Raw genomic sequence first — 18,989 nt, 5'->3', positions numbered from 1 at the left:
ATTCTAAAATCACAAGTTTTAAGATTATTGATATATGGAAACCAGAAATGTAAGTCATAGATCAACCAGGGAATGCGAAGACAAGAAATGGAAGATAAATTATATAGTGAAAATTGGTCCACCAGAGTGGATAATAAAAATTACTGTAACTAAAGATATCATAGGAGACATACTTACTGAAATAGAAATGAAATAGGCCATTTGAGAATATAAGAGAGAATAATAAAGGACATACAGCCTAATTCAAGCCTGCATCCAAATGGAATTGAGAACCTTGTAGGAAGAGATTATATAGCAACCTAAAAAGTATCCTATTTTGGGGGAGTGAATATCTTAAAAAGAAAAGACAAGTTTGGTAACTGATATATCTGGAGGAATTAATTTTAGATTTAACTTACTTGAGCTTTCTCGATCGAATGGATAAATGTCTATGGAGATTCGAAGTCATCCATGTCATGGTTGTCACAAAGGTGCTTTTTCAAGAGGCAACTACCATACTACCAGTACATAGATAGTACATAGTACCCAATGGCAGTATTTCCAAGAGGGATCACTGAGTTCTAGTGGACAATCACTTACATATGATTGAACAATGTGCTGCAGCTGCCAAAAAAACAAACAAACAAGCAAACCCCACCATTCTAGGCTGCATTAATGAAAAGATAGAATCAAGATCACATGAAGTATTAATAACACTTTATAATACCTTGGCAAGAGCATTATAATATTGCATCAAAGTTTGGTTTCCACGATGTAAAAAAAGACATTGAAACTCTAGAGAGAGTGCAGAGAAGAGAAATAAAGATGATTAGGGGACAGGACGCTAAAACATATGAAGAATATTTACTGAATTTGGGTATATCTAGTTTAATGAAAAGAAAGACTAGGGATTACATGGTAGCAGTGTTTCAATATTTGAGGGGCTGCCACAAAGAAGAGGGGGGGGGGTTCAACTTATTCTTCAAATCACCTGAAGACAGGACAAATAGCAATGGATGGAAACCAATCAAGGAGAGAAATAAGGAGAAATTTCCTAACAGAACAATTAATCAGTGGAATATCTTGCCTTCAGTAGTTGTGAGTGGTCCATCACTGGCTTTTAAGACTATGAATATCCTTTGTCTGAAATGGTTAGGGTTTCCTGATTGAGCATGGGTGGTGTTAGTATATTAGAAATTAGTTAGACAATTGGTATATTAAACAGTTGACTAGACATAGAAGAAATAAGAAACTTGATTATAAGAAACTGGCCCAAGAACCAGAGTTCTAAATAATTTAGACATAGAAATGATAACTAATTAATTGGATGACTGAAAAAAAAATCCAAAAATGAAACAAAGTAATTCTTAACGAACTTGCTTGAATTGTTAGGGAATATTACAAGGATGTCATCTGAATGGATCACAATTAAATTGTACAGAAATATAACCCTAAAAATATGTGTTCTGGGCTAGTAAGGCAGTACGTTTTACTTCAGGACCTGTTTCTAATAAAATTATTATGAATGTGTTAATTAACAGCCCAAAATGAATGGATCACATATTCTATGAATAACATATAATATTAAATACAATGGCTATGGGTACTTATGGAGTCCCAATAAGGTTGATTGCATTCCTTCCTTATGATCAAATAATTGTAAAATTAAAACAAAAGTTAAAATAGATTCCCTACATCATACATACATACATACATACATACATACATACATACATACATACATACATACATACATACATACATACATACATACATACATATATATATATATATATATATATATATATATATATATATATATATATATGCTGGTTTTGTTGTATTCGGGTCTTTTCCCGTGTAGGAGAAAAGACCCGAATACAACAAAACCAGCATACCTACACCCGTGAATATATATATGGTATGCCTATATATATATATATACACATTAGTGTTACAACCCCTGGTATGCCTAAATATGGGAGGAAGGTCACTACTCCCTCTTTCTGTCCTTCGGCTTCATCACAGAAGACCATGCAGGCAGAAAACCATATTTTTATTTTTAATGTTGCCTTTTATATTTGTGTTGTATTTGTACTGATAAATAAATAAAGGGAGACTAATATAGATCCATTTCGAGCTAATTAGCTCTCATCAGCTAGCCATACCCTTACTGGGATTTGAACCCGGGCTGTATATATCTTAGGCAGGAGTGTTAGCCACTAAGCCACGGGCTCACTTCCTTATCAGTTGAGCCAGGGAAATAGGTATGTATTAGTGTTACAACCCCTGGTATGCCTAAATATGGGAGGAAGGTCACTACTCCCTCTTTCTGTCCTTCGGCTTCATCACAGAAGACCATGCAGGCAGAAAACCATATTTTTATTTTTAATGTTGCCTTTTATATTTGTGTTGTATTTGTACTGATAAATAAATAAAGGGAGACTAGTATAGATCCATTTCGAGCTAATTAGCTCTCATCAGCTAGCCATACCCTTACTGGGATCTATACTAGTCTCCCTTTATTTATTTATCAGTACAAATACAACATATATATATATATATATATATGTTTTCTTTCTAAGTTTCTTATACAGGTCATTCAGTAACTTAAGCAGATTTAATATGATCCAAGAGCCAATTGGGTATAGTGGTTATAGAATCAGGCTAGAAATAAGGAAAGTGTGAATCATAGTCCCATTTTAGGCATAAAGCCAGCAGTGTGACTTTGGGCAAGTTATTGTCTCTTAACTGTAGGAAGGAAGCAATGAAAATGTTGTGAAGAAAATTGAAGGGACAAGTCCAGGAACTCATCAGAACAAAAATAGTGTCATCCCAGCCCCTTCAGGTCCTTCAATTTATTCTCTCTTGTTGACACAGAGCTGATAGCTGGGCAAGAAGAGCTTTGACTCCATCTTCTACACTGTTCACCAGGGCAAAGCTCATTGGCTTCAGGAGGTTAGACAAAACCTTAGTTCACCAGTTCCCAACCTTTTGGGCACCAGGGACTGGGTCCACGGATAGAGGTTTTTCTGTGGAGTTGATTTCACATGCTGCATGCATCCTGAAGATGGGGATTTACTTGGTTGTGTGGCTCAGGGCCTGGTTCCAGTCCACAGACTGGAGTTTGGGGACCCCTGCCTTAGTTGATTTAATTTTTACACATTGTTTTCAAGATCTTCCCCTTCCCATCTGAAATTAGACAGACACACATACATACATACATACATACATACATACATACATACAGACAGACAGACAGACAGACAGACAGACAGACAGACAGACAGACAGATATAATTTCTATATAAAGGTAAAGGTTCCCTTCACACATATATGCTAGTCGTTCCTGACTGTAGGTGCAGAGCTCATCTCCATTTCAAAGCTGAAGAGCCAGCACTGTCCGAAGATGTCTACATGGTCATGTGGCCACCATGACTAAATGCCAAAGCCACAGGGAACGCTGTTACCTTCCCACCAAAGGTGGTCCCTATTTTTCTACTTGCATTTTTACGTGCTTTCAAACTGCTAGATTGGCAGAAACTGAGACAAGAAACGTGAGCTCACTCCGTTACGTGGCACCAGGGATTCGAACTGCTGAACTGCTGACCTTTCTGATTGACAAGTTCAGCATCTTAGCTACTGAGCCACTGCATCCCTTTTTAATTTCTATATAAAATATCCCTAATATATGTAGTTTTAAACAAATGCTTGATTAGTCATGAAAGTCAGAAAGTCATGATTTCTGAGGTATATCTCCCCTTTACACTTTTAAAACATACTTTACCTTGATATAATTTCTTCTTTAAACAAAGTATTGCTGTTTTATTGTGGTATTTGTTTTATAGAATCATAGACTTTGAAGGAGCTAAGAAGTCAATCTCCAACACTATGTAAAGAGAATATAAGTTTGAGAAATTCACAGTTGCTAAAACGTTGGGCAATATTTTGGAATAAAATTTTAGTCAAAGATTAAGAAAATGCTATTCTACACTGTTTAGTACCACTGATTTTGCTATAATCAAATTTATTTGATGTCTCTCAATAGGAACAAATTTGAGTCGGGTTTCTATAACATTTTTCTCACCATCTTAGGCCAGCAAATCATGCATTTTCAAAGTGCTATGAATAACTAAATGTATTTTCTGCAGGGAATGTTCTGTTCTTTTGCTATTTGAAAAAATATGAAAATTGAACAATATCTGTTTCAAAATTGTCATCTACATAAACGTCATAGACCTTGACTTTACAGTGCTTTACTCAAATCCCTAAGCATAATGTCAATTTTAATTTATTTGGTAAAATTGGAAAATTAATATTTTATAGAGACTGAGGCAGATCTTGAATGGGCTTCATTTTATGACCTAGAGTTTTGCAATTACTAAAGAGGTACACTTTATTTCTTTAACCCAACACTTAACAAGTCCCACTATAATATATTATATATCGTTACCTTGGAGCGTTTGATAAATTCATTTTAGTTTTCTTTTCAATGGGTCAAAACACAATAGAAACTTGTATGCTTCATTTTTAATAAAGTTGAACAGTAAGTTTCACAAGAAATATATGTAGAATATATATTGACTTTGACTGCCTTTTATCAGAAATGGTGAAAATGGCAAAGATCGCTTCCAGTTCCCGAAGGCGACGGACGCTTCCCCGGTGGGCTCCTTTTAGGAGCACAGGCGGTCTTGGAGGGACCACCTGCTGTAGGGTGGCTTGCTGGAGCCCCCGGAATCGGCGGCAGCTTTTGGGGAGTTTCCAGCCTCGCCTCATGAGCCGGGGAGTGAAGGGGGTGCATAGCGCAGCTGTCAGTTGCCTGCGCCTTCGCCGAATGGATTCCGGAAGGAAATAATCAATTAGAAGTTGCGGCAGAAGTGCTGGAGGTGAGAAGTTTGCTCCAATCTCTTTTAACATCATTTACTTGATGAGCAGCAGCTATTCATAAGTTGTGGATTCAATCTATTTGAAGTTGGAAGATTGGAGGGGTTTTTTTCTTTCACCCCCCCCCCCTCGGGTAAAGTGGCATTTGGACTATCTTTCAATCTCAGAATGGAGAGAGAGAGTAAAAAGTTGAATTAGTCACTTGTACTAATTATGTGAGAAAGATTTACATCATAATTGCAAGAGGTGATTGCTGAGTTGTTTTAAAAACTTTATGGAAACTTTTGATGGTTTGCTCCCTGGTTCCCTGTGAAAGGGGGAGCCAAGATGGCTTGCTTCCATCTTCTTCTTCACTCTTATAAAAGAAACTTGCCTTTTGAAACTACCTTTGAAGAAATTTCTGGCTTTATATTACTACCCCCGAAGGTCTCCTGGAGCTCCTCCTGCTATGTGGTCTTTCTGGATTTGGATTATTTGATTTTCTTCTTTTGCCTTGGAACTGTAATTGAGGATTAACTTTCACTTCTGGGCTTGTCTGCCTCCACAGTCTCACCCAGCTGCGCATTCCACAGACGCCATTTCTGTTCTATAAGACTTACAGTCATCTCTGAACTTAACAAATGGGGCCCAGAAAACCACCTCCTGGCAAGGCAGCCTCGGTGCCTACTTCCTCTACATCCAGCCCAACGACTCAACAGACAAAAAACTCATCATTTTTACAACAAGAAGGGACTGGACAGAGTTCAAAGGACTTATCTGTTACCCAAATGTTCCAGGCTCTTATGAAGGGACAAAATGAATTGAAAAAAGAGGTGGCAAATTTTAAAGAACAGCTCAGAGATGTACAGCAGCAAACAATAGAAAATAAACAAAAAATTGGTGTGCTGGAGGAGGGTGCGGTTGGGCTGAGGGAGGAGGTTAAGGCAGTTCAGAAGGGGAATAGAGAATTGGAAAATTTCATGGTAAAGATGGAACTTGAAAGAATGTCCCTTTTTCTCAGATTCCAGAACCAACCAACAAACAAACAAACACACACACACACACACACACACGTGTGTGTGTGTGTGTGTGTGTGTGTGTATGTATAACATTATTCATGTATTTAGTGCAACAATTACTAACCAGTAGATGGCAGTGTTTATAGATTTGTAATTGTATCTATGGTGTACTCTTTATGTCCTTTTCTCTGTATAAAAGTTTCCTGTTTCCTGTCAGAGTTAAGCAGCAAGGCACATGTGGACTGTGCACTGTTTGTTCTGTATACAGATTTCTAATAATATATGGATACAGATTTCTAATAATATATGGATACTAAAATCAACATGTTGAAAAGCTTTTGTTTGTTATTTGTTGTATAAAATATTTTCTAGGAAGGACTCTGGAACTTGAGGAAAGGATTAAAAAGCACACAACATTTTTATATCAATTAATCTTGAATTACATTGAATGGCTGGTACTTAAAAGGTAACAAAATGAGTTGATTAAGGGAGGAAGGTTCAGTGAGGTTAGCTCAGTTTCTTTCAACAATACTAATATTGTAGCCATGACATTTGAATTACTAATAGGTTCATTATGCTACATTAAAATTGTTATTTCATATTGATGGATTAAAAAGACATTGTGTGATAGTATATGAAGATAACTGAAAAAAGACAGTAAATGAAAAACCAAGAGATCAATTCAACAAGTAAAAATTCCTGGGAATCTCAAAAGATGTTAAAGCCTGTCCCCAAATTGTGGTAATGTATTTATTGGCTTTACTCCAACTGGGAAGGTGGTCAATGCTGCAGTAGAAGCAAGAACGCTATGATTTCTAGTCTTCTGCATGAAAACCAGATAGATGACCTTGGACCAATCCCATACCCCAACCCAATGAGCCTTACGGGGTTGTTATTGTGAGACAAATGGGTGGTCGAATTATTATACACAAAATAAAAGGTGGAATATAAATCTGATGATGATGATGATAACGTAGTGGGAAGGAATTATTTTATTCTCCTATAATTTTACCCTTGGTAATTGGAGAAGAGCTAACCATGATTCTTTTCATTAGGCTCCAGGTTCTTCACTGTATTCAATGATCCATCAAATTACAGAAGCTATTCTGTTGGGTTTTTTTAAGAGGAAGCCTGAAATTAGTTCAGAGATGTCACAAATCCCAGTGCAGTTCTTCTCATTCTGAAGCAATTGCTCCAGCCTAAACACAACTTTTAAAACTTTAAATCCAACATTGCTCCCTTGCAACTAGATCTTCTACCGAATAGCTAGCAACAGATCTATATGCCTTCTAGAAAGTTCTTAGGTCTTAAAGAGTCTGTATCTTTTGCATCAAGGCCTATTTTGGGTGAGGTTTGCTATGTCCCTGCTTTCCTTTGAATTCAAGAAAGGGAAAACTGTGCTTTCCCTTTACGGTAATCTCGAAGGGATCCTGAAATTGTAATGATTAAAGCACCATGATATTCCTTTGTTGAGAACTGCAGTAAAATAAAACACAAGAAAGTCTAGAAAGGTACTGGCATGTCAATTTTTAAGTCAAAAGCCTAAGGAAGCATCCAAACTCCTTCAGAGAGACTAAAGAGTCGGGAACATAAAAAAGCAATAAAATAGGCCGAAGGGCAAAAAGGAGAAATATAAACTAAAAGTATAAACTAACAACGACACATAGGGGGAGATGACAATTAAGCCAAGAAGAACTCTCTTTTCAGTGATGTTATTATTGCGAAAATAGGATGAGGAAAGCAGTGACGTGCGGTGAGGTTTATGACTGGTGAGGCACTGACACAGTGCTGGGTTTCAAATATTTTTAGACTTGTGGACTTCAACTCCCAGAATTCCACAGCCAGGCATGCTCAGTTCCAATTTAAAGTGACAGCATTTGTTTTTCTCCTTTGCTCCTTCTTTCTTTTTCTTTTTCTTCTCCTTCCCCTCCTTCCTCTCTCTCTCCCTTCCTCCCCCTCTCTCAAACACACACACACACACACACACACACACACACACACACAGAGAAGTTGGATTGGACTATCTCTCCTACCCCTTCCCTTTCTCACTCACTCTCAAACAAACGCCCACACACACAAAAGTTGGATTGGATATCTTTTCCAGTGGCTTGAAAGCAGCTCCTCTGCCATCCCCCCCGCCCATTCCCCTGCTGCCTTTCCCAAACACCTCCACCATTGCAAATGCAGCCTGCTGTCTGGGTGGGAAATGCCTGGAACACAATAAAGCCCACCTAGCACCTCCTGCTGGCAGGCTGGGGTGAGAGGAGAGGCAGAGAAGCCGGAGGGGAGCCGAGCCGAGCCTTCCAAAAGAAAGAGGCTGGGGGAAAGTGTGTGTACTACAGCATGGCTCTTTGCCTGGCTTCCTGCCTCCTCCTGTGGTCTCCTCAGTGCTCGCTTGTGCTCTCCCTCCCCAAGTGTAGTTTGATTGCAGGTGGAGCCACGTTGCCTTTTCAAACTTGTAATCAGTGAAGCTGGGCTAGATTTTTATATAGTTTTATCCAGCTGTGTGTGTGTGAGAGAGAAATGAATGGGGGCCTGGGGAGGAAGTCACTACACTTGGAGAGGGAGAGCACCAGTGAGGTTAAGCAGAGTCATCCACGGTGAGGCAGCAACTAGCTCAGCTTTTTCCTTTTCCTTTTTTTTTTCATGATGAGAGTGGTGATTCTATGTATAGCATATTGCAATAGTTCATATGTGAGGTGACTAGGACCAGAGTTTCTTTCATGCAACATATTTCTACTTAATGGACAAATAATGTAATGGAGAAAGAAGTTCTCAACCTCACTATACATTAGACTTCTTCATGGGCCAGTTGAACAGATGCATATGCTGAAGTCATTTACATGTGTTCACTCATAAGACAATTTCACATTAATTCATGATTATATTTTAATCTGAATTTAAATACAAACTGCAGTTCTTCTTAAAAAAAACTATAAAAACTATATTCTCCCTAAATACACATAATTAGACGATATTAAGCCTGAACATTAATCCAAGAAGAAAGGAACAGATCAGATTCCACTGGAATTTGCAAGAGTATATTATTTCTTTTTCTTGTATTAAGTAATTATCAGAATTATGTAAATGAAATTAGCAAATATGAAGCAATAACCACAAAATAGCCTCATAGTGAAGAAAGACATTTTGTTATCCCTCTGTTAGTTTTCTGGAGTTTACAGACCTTTTACTTTTTCTGAACTTTACTTGAAGGCTCTCAAAGCAAATGGAAAACTGCAACATACTTACAGACTCAGTGGTTTACCTCTTGCATTATGGGCTGTTATTATCTATTAAATCTCAAAGTCCTGATTATTTATCACCGATTAAACACCCTTGACTAATTACAAACAGATTTAATGTATTAGACATCATCTAGGGAATTAATTCAGAGGTGCCTAATAATTACAACTAATAAAAAATAAAAATGTTAGAGAACATGTAAGTATTCCTGCTAGATAAAGAAACTGTTTAGCATTGCCATACATAAATAAGTACATTGCCCAGCAACATGTATGTAGGTAGATCACTATCCAATAAGTAGATCACACCATGAAATCAACCCCACAGTTGGTTTACAACTGCTTTTATTAACATTACCTAAAATAAATAATAGAAACTTTAAAGTGGCTTTGTGGTGGAATCTGGCACTGAATAGAATAGAATAGAATAGAATAGAATAGAATAGAATAGAATTCTTTATTGGCCAAGTGTGATTGGCCACACAAGGAATTTGTCTTTGGTGCATATGCTCTCAGTGTACATAAAAAGACAAGACACATTCGTCAAGAATCATAAGATACAGCACTTAATGATAGTCATAGGGTACAAATAAGCAATCAGGAAACAATATCAGTATAAATCAAGAGAAGGAGTCTGGCAAGTTTACTGTCTGCTGGTGAACAACAGTAAGCATAACAGTCTGATCAGCTCACTTTGGGTTCCTTGTACAGGATGACTGTAGATAAATACTTCAAAGTTTAAGGAACGATCTCCCTTTAACCTTTTCCTCCCTACAAGGGAATCAAGGCTACTCAGCTGTTTAACTCTTCTTAACACAGCACCAGATTGTATCACATATTTTGTTGTATCTTCACCCACTTCCTATAGTTCAGTGAAATAAAGATTTGTATCTGAGGTACTTTTGAACATTATCTCGACATTTTGAGATAATAACAAATTCTTTACTCCCTGTCATCTTACGATAAACTCTGCATAGCTTCATCAAAATCAAATTTCTGTACTCTTCATACATGAAGTTCCATGTACAGTTAATACATGTCAGTATAATAGCAAATGCTATGTCTATTCAGGGATTGCCCAACCCACTTTGTGGTGGATTCCCACATTAGAAGGTAACTCAATCTGCTTGCAAGAGAAGCAATTCAACCCATTTCATCCCCAAATATGAAGCATTATTTGCAAGAAGCAGAACTCCAGTCTCCCCTTATCTAAGATAAAAAGGGAGGGGGAAAGTATAACAATGAGTATAACTTTTTATATATTTCATTGAGGTGGGGAAAAAGTTGTGGGCAGTTAGACCATTTCATTGGAGATCAAGCTTACAGTGCAACTTGATCTCCAATTTAATGTGCAAGCAATCTTGAATTAAGTTTCTTTGTATTCATGATTCCTCATTGCCAACCGCTCTTAACTTTTGTAAAATAATGATGTCATGAAAATTGGATAATGTTTACAGGCACTTTATAAGGGAAGGCAGCATGCTAAATTTAAATGAAAGTAGCTCACAGCTTCTCAAGTTAACATGTACATTATTTGTGGCAATGTTTAAGGATTCCACGATGTTTCCAGTTTTCTTTTTTTCCAGTGAGAGCTCACCATTTTTCCTCGGTGTGTCCAATGACACCCTCTAATATACTAATACAAAACACCCATCAATCAGTGAGGAAAAAGATGACAGTTGATAAATGTGGCACACAAAGGCAAAAGGTAGGAAGAAAGGAAGATTATATTGATGATATTTTAATTGTTAAAAAAGCTGGCAATAAATAAAAAAAATATTTTCAGACAGAGCAAATAAACAACAAAGCAGCACTAAGTAAAAAAAAAAGATTTAGAACAATTTGAAAATTGTCATTAGAGAAAGATTGGAAAATGTCTGAAATAAGGGGAAGGGAGAGGGGAGAGGAGAAGAGCGGGAGACAAAAAGGAAAAGGAAAATACATGCAAATTATAGAAATAGAAGCCATCTGAGTGACTTTGTCTCAACTTAAATGTTAGACGAGATGTTGTAGAAAATGAAAAGAATAAGGGATAGATTATCTGTATCATCCTCAAGTTCCTCCATGAATATATGCCTACATCTCATTGTAGCTTCAGAGTGATCTATCGTGAAGGAGAAGCATAGGATAGAGAGATTAAGAATTCAACCTCACACTGCCATTTATTCTTTGAATTAACAAAGTGCTTTGTTATTTTTTTTGTAATGAGACTATTTTGCATATCTTTGATGGTAAAGTTTACAGTCTCAAAATATGAGCAGTCCAGAATTATATAAAAAAACCTGACAAATATATTAATAGTACAATAATGAGCAGTTAAATAAGACAAACCATTAAGCTTATATGCTGTAATTATTAATTGTGTATGAAGCAACAAATTATTTTAATCATTATGTCAATGGTTAAATATATTATGTCAAAATATATAAATTATTATTGGGAAACATAGAGTTCTTATAAGGAAATCCATATAAAATCAGAAAGTGGTCTTTACACCAAAATGATATCAGGAATAAAACAATGTTGATGCATAAAAACATGAAGTACTTTAACAATCATCCTTGTTGATTCCATTTTACATTCCTTATTCAATGATCAGTTCGAGTAAAGGTAAAGTCACTCTTAATTGGAACAGGGAAAGGAGAATATTTAAAAATAAACAAACAAAAACTGACTCAAATATTTATGAAGCATTAGCAGAAAGAGCCTAAGTCCCAGTGACAAGTGTCCAAGTAGAAGAAAGATTATGAAAAGAAAGAAAATCCCATCTGGAAGTGATTGATATTCTACTGAAAGTATTTCTATTTATTATAAGTGTATTAGAACATTCACTATAATAGTTAAAATATGTTATATTATCATAAATGTGAAACAGAAGACAGCAAGAATGAAAGCAAAAACAACAGAATTAATTTGCTAAGTGTGCATTAGTTTTTAGCAAAATTTTGATTAAATATAACTATACAAAAAGTGACAATTAATACCTTCTGGTGAATGCAGGCAATAGAGTGTAGATCAGATTTTGTCTTCAGAATGTGCAAAAGAACTATTTTCCATATTTGTTAACTTAAAGAAGTGTATAATAAAATATATAGACTAACACAGAAAGTTTCATAGAAATGTGAAAGTGAAGATTGTTGACACTCACTGAAGATGAGAAGTCTGAGCTGTCATGATCTCCCAGGGTAAAAGCTCACCACAAAGAGAATAGAGCAGAGAAAGGACATTCTATGAGGTTCCTTACAAGAATAGAACTTCCAAATGAGCAACAAGGTTGCTTCTATTTAAGCCACCCCAGGGGCAACAATTGTTCATTAACCCAGACTCCATGTGTCTTGATTCCCAATTTGAAACATCATGACTTTGATTTTGGTCCTGGATTGATTGATTGATGAATGTTCTACAAAGTTTCTTGGACTTCACTTGTCCTCTCTTGTTCCCAGGGTTTCAGACTGGAATTCTGAATTTGCTAAATGTTTTGTTGTTTTCTCTGTTTGCACTCACATTTTTTTCTAATTGTTTATTTACTTTAAAAAAACAGTCAGTAAAATTTGTAACCACCTTTCAATGTGCTTGTGTGTATGTTTGACATGGGACAGAAAATATGAGGATTACATCGTTAAACAAACTTATCAAGAGCAATGAGTGGATAAATTAAAAAAACATAGATGGATGAGAAGATTGGGATGAAAAGCTTGAAAAATTAAAGATAGTATATGAAATTGTGTATAGATATGGTTCAAGGACAGAAAGGTGAAGTGAATAATGCTGCTGTAAACAACTTTTCGACCAATCACCGTGATGGAAGATAATGTATCTGTGGTTTATATTTCTGAGTCACATTTTACAGGTTCTAGGTCCAGACACATTGACATTCGTTATCAATGGTTTATATTTCTGAGTCACATTTTACAGGTTCTAGGTCCAGACACATTGACATTCATTATCAATTATGAAGACAAAAATAGGATATAAATTCAATAAACCATGAAAACAGATGATGATTGACTCTTATCTCCCCACCTCAGAGACAACATCAAGCACAAGTAATATGTTTACAGTCTCAGGATCCTTCAATAAATATGACATTGCAGAAGCCAGTCACAAGATAGGCTCTTCTCCAATTCTCCAGTTTCCCAAGTCATTATCCAAAACAGAAAAGCAGAAAAGAATCATAGATAACCTTCTCAAGCAAGTTTCAGTTTAGCACCATCCAAATGTATTCCCTGTTAAACTATTGAAGTTTGCAGATGATACAACAGTGATTGGTCTCATTCAAGACAACGATGAAACCACATACTGAAGTGAGATTGAAGAACTAGCCTCATGGTGCGACCAGAACAATCTGGAACTGAAAACACTCAAAACCATAGAACTGTTGGTAGACTTTATGAGAAACCCTCCCATACTACCACCTCTTACAATACTAGACAACACAGTATCAACAGTAGAGACCTTCAAATTTCTAGGTTCTATCATTTCTCAAGATCTAAAATGGACACCTAACATCAAAAACATCATCAAAAAAGCACAACAAAGAATGTTCTTTCTGCACCAATTTAAGAAGCTGAAGGAGCTGCTGATACAGTTCTACAGAGGAATTATTGAGTCTATCATCTGCACCTCTATAACTGTCTGGTTTGGTTCTGCAACCCAACAAGAGAGAAACAGACTTCAGAGGATGATTAGAACTGCAGAAAAAACAATTACTGCCAACCTGCCTTCCATGGAGAACCTGTACACTGCATAAGTCAAAAAGAGGACCGTGAAAATATTTACACACTCCTTGCATCCTGGATGTAAATTGTTTCAACTCCTACCCTTAAAACGATGCTATAGAGTACTGCACACCAAGATAACTAGACACAAGAACATTTTTTCCCCAAACGCAATCACTCTGTTAAACAAATAATTCCCTCACCACTGTCAAACTATTCACTAAGGCTGCATTACTATTACTATTAGTCTTCTTATCATTCCCATCACCCATTTCCTCCCACTTATGACCGCAGGACTGTAACTCTGTTGTTTGTATCCTTACAATTTATATTGATTGTTTCCTGATTGCTTATTTGACCGTATGACTATGATTAAGTTGTTGTACTTTATGATTCCTGATAAATTTGTCTTTTTATGTACACTGAGAGCATATGCACCAAAGACAAATTCCTTGTATGTCCAATCATATTTGGCCAATAAAGAATTCTATTCTATTCATCACTACATTACTCACCTTTTTCTTGAGTTGTGTTTTTGTCTGCAACAAGCCCTTGATCTGCAAATCCTCCATGACAATCAACAATTTGAGAACATGGTCAGAAGCTGGTGGTGAGAACATGGTCAGAAGCTGACCATGTTGATATTTTGGCATCCTTTCCTGTAACACCAATAGAGCATAGAACACCAATAGAGCATAGAACACTTTTCTGTAACACCATAGAGCATAGAACACCAATAGAGCATCCAGAAGTATTTGCTGCAGCAACTACTGCCTTCAGTGTTACAAAAAAAGTCACTCCTCCTAAAAATCCATCAGAATACCCATGAATGGAATAGACTCTCACAAATGAACACATTCTCATTGCAGTCTCACCACTTCCAAACTATCAAGACTTTTTAAGGAAAATTAGCCTATGACTCATCACCGTGATAGTGACAAATGGTTATGACCTTGCAAATAAGAGCCATAAAAACATGATCCAGATGCAGGAAATCTGTCAGCCATGCCAAAAGCAAAGTGCCTATGCACTTTTCACGACAGAAATTTCAATCTATAAACACAAAACTAATTAATATGAGGGGGAAAATACCCTAGCAAATATCAAAACAACAGTTCTGATATACCCAGTGCTTGTAGTAATGTGGAAATCCATCACCAACTTAATATGTTTATCCCATTGAACTGCTATCTCTCTTTTGATTCGGAGATCAGAAAGCTGTCAATATACTACCCTGATTTCATCTGTAAAATTCTGACAAGTAAAAAGTTGTTGGACTCAATTTTAGGCACAGCAGAATCAATGCTGCAATACTAAATAAGTGGATGAATATGTCTTGGCCCATCAACAAACAAATTACTTTCTAAAATGGATTGGAATGAGGTTTCAAAGTACCACTTTGAGTACAGGTAATCCTTAATATATTAATACAATAGCAGAGTTGGAAGGGACCTTGGAGGTCTTCTAGTCCAACCCCCTGCCTAGGCAGGAAACCCTATACCGTTTCAGACAAATGGCTTTCCAACATCTTCTTAAAGCCTTCCAGTGTTGGGACATTCACAACTTCTGGAGTCAAGCTGTTCCACTGATTAATGGTTCTAACTGTCAGGAAGTTTCTCCTCAGTTCTAAGTTGCTTCTCTCCTTGATTAGTTTCCACCCATTGCTTCTTGTTCTACCCTCAGGTGCCTTGGAAAATAGTTTGACTCCCTCTTCTTTGTGGCAACCCCTGATATATTGGAACACTGCTATCATGTCTCCCCTAGTCCTTCTTTTCATTAAACTAGACATACCCAGTTCCTGCAACCGTTCTTCATATATTTTAGTCGCCAGTCCCCTAATCATATTTGTTGCTCTTCTCTGCACTCTTTCTAGAGTCTCCACATCTTTTCTACATCGTGGTGACCAAAACTGAATGCAGTATTCCAAGTGTGGCCTTACCAAGGCATCATAAAGTGGTATTAACACTTCATGTGATCTTGACTTACAACAGTTTGTTTAGTGACCGTTCAAAATTACAGTGGCACAGAAAAAGGGAATTATGACCATTTTTCACATTTACAATTTTTGTAGCATCCCCATAATCATGTTATCAAAATTCAGCTGCTTGGCAACTGATTCATATTTATGCCTGTGGCTGTGTCCCAAGATCTTGCAATCATTTTTGCAAACTTCTGACAAACAAAGTTCGTGCAAAGCGACATTCACTTAACAATCAGGATACTAATTGATCAACTGCAGTGATTCACTTAATAACTGACTCAAGAGAGGTCATAAAGTGGGGCAAAACTCAATTAACAAATGTCTCACTTGGCAACAGAAATTTTGTGATCAATTGTAAATTGAGAACTACTTATAATTCCCTGTCAAAAAATAGCTTGGTTGTTGTGACCTTCTCTGTGGTTGTCTTGAGCTTCTCTACCCAGAATTGCCCATACCAGGGGTGGGTTCCTGCCAGTTCTAACCTCTTCTATAGAAGAGGTTCCACAAATCTAGAGTGCCATTTAGAACCAGTTCCAGCTCCCTCCCTCCGCCCGTCCTCACATCATCAAGATGAAGAGAGAGAGAGAGGAGGAATTCTGGGAGTTGAAGTGCACAAGTCTTAAAGCTGTCATGTTTGAACACCCCTGGTTTTTTTTCTCTCTGGTGCAATTAGTTTTTTTCTAAAGGGTTAGGGGTGCAAGGGTCTTGTAACTTGACAGCTTTAAGACTTGCACACTTCAATGCCAGAGTTCCTGAGTCAACATGACTGGAGGAGGAATTCTGGGAGTTGAAGTCCACAAGTCTTAAAGCTGTCAAGTTTGAACACCCCTGGGATTTTTTTCTCTAAAGAGTTAGGGGTGCAATGGTCTTGTAACTTGACAGCTTTAAGACTTGTGTGCTTCAAATGCCAGAGTTTCTGAGCCAACATTTTGGTTGCTAAGCAAGAGCATTATTAAGTGAATTTCACCACATTTTACAAGTTGGCCATGCCCACCCAGTCACATGGCAGGCAAGCCACTTCCACCCAGTCACATGATCAGTAAGCCACTCCCACAAAGCAGGCCACACCTACAGAAGAGTTCTAAAAAATTTTGAAACCCACCACTGGCCCATACCTATGGTCAGTGGTGGGATTCAACCAGTGTAACAACTGGTTTTCTGAGGCTGCACTTCAAACTTTGTGCTCTGTGGTCCGTGCAGGCAGTGCATTTGAAACAAGCTCTACAACTTATCTTATACTGCAGCCCAGTGAGTAAAACAGCTGAGGCACGACAATCCACTCTGCCATGCCTCTCAGCTGGGCTTCAAACAAAAGAAATATAGGACAGTATAGCGCAGGGGTGGGCGGGCAGACCCACCTGATTGTCAGAGCGAACCAATTCACTCTCAGCTGGTCGTCAGAGCTACCGGTTCACCTGACCCAGTTCAAGCTGGTAGAATCCTTCTCCTGCCTATGGTGCTTTAGTCAAGCCACCCATTTTTACATCAAATTATACCTCATTAACTCTCACAGCAAATGATTGCACGTCATTGATATTTTTTAAAAAAATTACTTGGAACTTTGTTCTGTAATTTATTGGCCTGCTTAATAAGAAGAGACAGGACTATGTTAAAGCTTCTTAAGAACAGATTTTCACAAGGATATTGACCTCCATATTTTCCATTTGCCTTTCCATTTGCTTTTTGTTTGCCTTCACTATAGTATATAATGAACTAAATCTGTAGTAGTTTCTACATGCTCCTCCTGGATGCTTCTGATTGTCTAGAAGGGTATCTGCCTCCCTCTCATTGTTAATTCCATTTACATATTAATCTTGTCTTTCACTCTGTCTCTATCTCCAATTAATCTCTAATCTATTATGGCATGGGATATATATTTTTTCTTGGTAGACCAGAGTTAGATATATATGATAATCAGTAGTTCCTTTGGTAAATTCTGGTCAGCTAGAAGAGGTGTACAGTATTCTCCCACCCCCTCCAATATTGTTTAAATCACAGTTCAATAAGCTTTGACTCTGTTATCCTGTTGACTGAGAAGAACAGAAATATAATTAGCAAATAAAATAATCCTTATTTGTTTGTTCATTTGTTTTCTGTGCTCCGTTTCCCCTGTTTCGAACGCTGTTAGCCTATTTGCTTCTGCTTGCTTCCTATATTATTCCATATCATTCAGTACAAGGATCAAAAGCTCAGAGCATATAACTTTCTCAGTGAAATTCATTTGTGCATTCTAAATTGATCCATCGTTGATCATTATCAGAAAAGACATCCATGAATAATGTTCATTAAGGAGTTTAATCTCTTGTTAGCAATTTATAGTTTGCAGTTAGTAATCTGTAGTTAGTTATTTGTAGTTAGTAGCTGTCATTCCCACATGTTTATAGAATGTAGCTACATTATGGTATGGTGGTAACAAATACATTGAGGTTCACGAAGCAATACAGTGTTGCACAAAAGAGCTTGTAATTATTTTTTCCAGTTGTATGATCTTTTAGTTGGAAATGTGAGGGGTTGAGTTTGTGTATCAAAACTGAAAGGTGTGTGCTGTATCACTGAGCTATGAAGTGTCAAATCTTCAGAATTTCAATTAAGTCATCAAATCGTTCACTCTGGATTGCTCTCATATTTTTCCAAGCAGTGGCTCCTTTATATGGAGAGCCTCTCTTATGATTGCTCATGAACCTATAGTACATTAATCTCACCATAACCCATACATTTGTAAATAAAACTGCTCTGTTGTTATTTTATTGTTATGTTTATTCAATGCTTTTCTTGCCTTTGACAAGGCTTCCTTGGAGTAATGATGAAATGAGTTACAGCACACAATTCCCTCTTTAGAGATTGACTCTTGGCTCTTAAAAGAGTTTCAAGCTTCAAGCCTCGCCCACTACAAAGACAAGTTAAACAACTATTTCTTGAATAGTTGATTTTATTATAACTTTATACTTTTTTTATAAGTTCAAATCTTCTTGGCAGGACTTCTTAGCCATTTCTATTTGCAAATGCCAAAAATTGTCAATCAACAATACTATTGCATCTCTTGCAACTATCTTTAATTAAGCTGTTCCTTTCCTTTTTCTAGCAGAGGTATCAAACTACATGGTCATCCTTTTAAATCTGAGTTTTTATTAGCTTCTTTTCTTCAAAAACAAAAGTTCAATGTTGTATCTGGTTCAAAATCTGTCAC

The 18,989-nt window shown here is 36.9% G+C and overlaps 1 protein-coding gene across 1 annotated transcript in view; it reads right to left on the bottom strand.

The window, feature by feature from the left end:
* The window catches only part of BCHE (butyrylcholinesterase), a 116,890-nt gene extending 102,517 nt beyond the window's left edge, over positions 1-14,373 (bottom strand). The window contains exon 1 of the mRNA XM_081955360.1: positions 14,337-14,373. The gene's annotated coding sequence lies outside the window, so the exon portion shown is untranslated. The remainder of the gene's footprint in view (positions 1-14,336) is intronic.
* Positions 14,374-18,989: the final 4,616 nt, after the last annotated feature.

Source organism: Natrix helvetica (assembly GCF_964273705.1).
Source record: "Natrix helvetica genome assembly, chromosome: 5".
NCBI classification, from domain to species: Eukaryota; Metazoa; Chordata; class Lepidosauria; order Squamata; family Natricidae; genus Natrix; species Natrix helvetica.
Note: the sequence above shows the minus strand (reverse complement) of the source record. Positions and strands in the feature narration are given on the sequence as shown.